We start from the raw sequence: 4,444 nt of genomic DNA, 5'->3' as shown, positions 1-4,444 counted from the left end.
AAGACAATACTTTCACTGGTGAGTCCATTCATTTATAATGAGCATTGAAGGGGAGATGCACAAGGCCGGGGGGGGGGGGGGGTCTCCCTGTGTCTGCGTAGGTTTTCTCCGAGTGCTCTACTTTCTTCCCACCCTCCAAAGACGTGCAGGGTTAGTGGGTTAGTTGGGTGGCACAGGTTTCCACGTTTGGAATTGGCTTCTACCATGTTGTAAATAAAAAAAAACATAGAACATTACAGCACAAATGTTGTGCCGACCCATATAAATCCACTCTGTGATAGTACAGATTCTATCACCAATGTGTATATGTACAGATGGTAGTGTAGGATGACTGTGATTGGCTGAGAGCCTACTGGCAGGTCTTAAAGGATTGCTCCTAGCCAGACCAGGTCATTCTGGACTGGTCAACCTACTTGTGATATGCTCCAGTCTTTTAGTTAATAAAACCCCTGGTTTGGATCAACAAGTCTTTGGTTCTTTCAATGCACTCTACACACTCCACAAACGAAACCTTCCCTACAACATACCCATGACCCTTTATTTTTCTTGCATCCACCTGTCTGGCTGAAGAGTCTTTTTAAAAGTCCCTACTGTGGAAAAGGGTCTCTTTGTGTCTTCTACGGTAGAGGGTCTACAAGGGAGACCTTTGATCTCATCCTGGAAAATTGGGAAGGGCAAGTGGATGAAGTGTTCATGGGTGAGGCTTTGAGACCAGCAAACATTGTTCTATTAGGGTTTAAGGTAGTTCTGGAAAGAGGGAGAGTGATACCAGGAATTGACATTCGGGAATCGAGGTAAGGCCGACTTTAATGGTACAAACCATGAACTAGCTCGGAACGGGTTGTTTGAAGGCAGAGGAATGTTTTTCAAAGTTTGTTGATAAGAGTCATGCATCATTCCTGTACGAGTGAAGGGTCGAACATGCAAGTGAAAGGAAGCTTAGATGCTGAGGGTATACAGAACATGCCAGCACAGAGGCAGATGTAACTACAAGATAGTAAAAGACATTTAGAGTGGCAGTTGGATAGAAAGGCATACAGGGATATGGATCAAACCCAGGCAGGCAGGATTAGTGTGGGCAAGTTGCGCCAAAGGGCATGAATCGAAAGGCATGAAATTTGGGTACGACACCTTCCCACAGAAGCAGTGTAGGTAAAGAGTTAAAGAAACTTAATAAACCAGATCACCAGCTCTCTTATTTAACAAAGGATATTTTGGCATTGGAGAAGGTTCAGAGAAGATTCACAAGGATAATTCCTGGAATGAAGGGATTAGCATGTGAGGAACATTTGACAAGTAACGGACTGTACTCCTTGGAGTTCAGAAGAATGATGGGGGGAACCTCATAGAAGCATTTTGAATGTTAAAAGGCCTGGACACATTAGATGTGGAAAAGTTATTTCCCATGGTGGGAGAGTCTAAGACAAGAGGGCACAACTTCAGGATTGAAGGGCGCCCGTTTAAAACAGAGATGTGAAGCACGTTCTTTAGCCAGAGGGTGGTGAACTTCTGGAATTTGCTACCACAGGCAGCTGTGGAGGCCAGATCACTGGGTGTATTTAAGGCAGGGATTAACAGATATCTGAATAGTCAGGATATCAAAGGGTATGGGAGAAGGCAGGAGAGTGGGGATGAGTGGGAGAATAGATCAGCTCTTGATGGAATGGACTTTTACTCCTAAATGGTCATATATCTTCACGGGCTGATCTGGTCATCCCAAGAATTGGTCTGCTGACATTGCCTGATTCATGACAAGAATACTGGGAATCCTCTATAGTTCATTAATTTTCAGTCATCACTCCTTTAGCTAATAATCTGCTTTTTGGTGGTTTCATTTCATCCGTAATTAGTTACCTCCTTTGGATTATTGCCAACAACAGTCTTCAATTAAACTGGCTTATATTTTCCTGCCATGTCTTTCTCCTTTCTTGACATATTTGCTGTTTTACGATCCATGGCTCGTTCCCAAAATCTAACGAGTTATGTTGGTGCATCTCTATGGAATGAGCTGACAGAGTTTTACTCACCTTTTCCATTTCTTATTTACCTCCTCCTGTTCTAACTCCCCCCACTTCCTCCCACTGCAGTGGTCTCTCCCTCCACCTGTCTCTCTACCTTCTGCCATCTGTTTGCCACTTCCCCACCCTCGAGACATATTGGATATCCCTACTAGAATCGTAAACTAACCATTTTCTATCTGTGGATTCTGCCTGACCCAGTGTCCCTTCAGCTCCAAATGCTGGCTGGACGATGAGAAGAACTGCCCACCAGATAGAGTAAATGTAAGTCAGCTCTTTCCACTCAGATTTGGAGAGATAAGTACGAGAGGACGTGGCTTTCGGTGAAAGGTTTGGGGAGAATCTCTTTACTCAGAGAGTGGTGGGAGTGTGGAACGAGCTGCCGTCTGACATGGTAAATGCGGGCTCACTCTTCCGTTTTAAGAGTAAATTGGATAGATACATGGAAGGGAGAGATCTGGAGGGTTATGGAATGGGAGCAGGACAGTGGGTAGAGATTAATTATGTTTCTGCACTGACTAGAAGGGCCAAATGGCCTATTTTCTATGTCGTAGATTTCTATGGTTTTCTTTGAAATAAAAAGTATGAAGATTAAAAGTAAAACATGATAATCTGCAGATGCAGTGATTGAAGTAAAAACACCACGCTGGAGAAACTAAGCAGGTCAAACACTGTACTTTATAGACCAAAGATAAAGATACATAACCAATATTTTGGCTTGAGCCCTTCATCAAGGTATGAACAAAACGTAGGCAGGTACCTGAATAAAATGGTGGGGGTGGGGGTGATTGGAGGGGCAGTGGGATGGGAACAATCCCACAGGCAGGAGGTGGTAGGTGGATAAGGGAAGGAGGGCACAGCAGCAAATGGGAAGGGGGCAATGTCTCTGTGTAAGGAGAGGAGAGCTGGAGGAATGAAGACAAGGAATGGGGAAGAGAGAGAGAACGGGGAGTGGGTTGGCAGACATTAGAAAAGTTGATGTTGACGCCGTCCGGTTGGAGAGGGCCCAGACGGAAAATTAAGTGTTACTCCTCCAATTTATGGGTGGTCTTTGATGGTAAATGAGGCCATGGGCAAACATGTCAGCACGGGATTGAAATGACAGGACGTCCCTGTCACTGATGCAGACAGAGCGAAGGTGCTCAACGAAGTGATCTCCCAATCTGCGCCCAGTCTCTCCGATGTAGGGAAGGCCACAGCGGGAGCTCCGGATGTAGTAGACGACCCCTGCAGATTCACAAGTGAAATCTCACTTCACTTGGAGGGACAGTTTGGGGCCCTGAATAGTGGTGAGGGAGGGGATGTGGGACACAAGTATGGCTGCAGGAGAAGATGCCAAGGGGGTGATTGGTGGGAAGGGATGAGTGGACCAGGGTGTTACAGAGGGAAGTATGAAGATTGCTTGGTGAATATCCAACTTTTTAATATTAGTGTCTGATACTTTTGAGCTTAAGTTTCATGACATTCTGACTCAGGAAGTAACTCAAGTGCGATTCGATAAAAGGAGAATATATATTTACTGGGCAGGCAGCAGTGGCTTATCCATTTAGTGTGGAAGCAGCATGTGCCTGCTGACTACAGGCCACTCCTGTTAATGGCAGCAGCAGGTGCAGAAATGCAGCACTCAGCTCGTGGACTGGTTTCAGGGCCTGGAGCATGGGGGACAGAGACAGGTGCTTTCAAGCACGTTCAAATTTGTACTTCGATATGAAATCCTAGCGTTGATTCAACGTTAGCAAGATTAAGGAACAGACTGTGGACTTCAGGGGGAAAACACAAACCAGTCCTCAGCAAGGGAATCAGCAGTGGAAAGGGTTAAGGACTTGATCTGGGTGTCACCATCTCTGAAGATCTGTCCCGGGGCCTTCAGGCAGGGCTGGTGCCAGACTATTTTGTGCCCTAGGCCGGGCTGAGCATGGGAAGGGGGGAGGGAGTTGCTGACGGGGCTGAGCAGTGGGTGTAATACCTGATGTGGTGCTCGACTTTCTCCCTCCGCCTTACCAAACTGACACACGTTAGCATGTTAGTCAGAACCACATCATTCATGACGCAAAGGTGCCTAATGGTAGCGCAGGCCCTGCACCCATGAAGGCCCGCCAGCAGCTACACTTCATGAGGAGTTTGTGGAGATTTGGAACATCACCAAAGACTTTTGCAAAATGTCTGCAGGTTGTACAGTGGAGAGTATTCTGTCTGGTTGTATCACTGTCTAGTATGGAGGGGCCAATGCACAGGCCAGACAAAACACTACAGAGAGTTGTGTCTTGGCCAGCACCATCACGGCCATCCATCTCCACTCCATCAATGACATCTACAAGAGGCGGTGTCTCCAGAAAGTAGCCTCTATCCTCAAGGACCCTCCCCAACCAGGCTGTGCCATCTTCTCACTATTACCATCAGGAAGCCTGAAGACAAGCACCAAATGT

Source organism: Narcine bancroftii, chromosome 4 (assembly GCF_036971445.1).
Source record: "Narcine bancroftii isolate sNarBan1 chromosome 4, sNarBan1.hap1, whole genome shotgun sequence".
In the NCBI taxonomy this organism is placed as follows: domain Eukaryota; kingdom Metazoa; phylum Chordata; class Chondrichthyes; order Torpediniformes; family Narcinidae; genus Narcine; species Narcine bancroftii.
The sequence above is the reverse complement of the archived record's forward strand: the minus strand, read 5'-3'. Positions refer to the sequence as shown.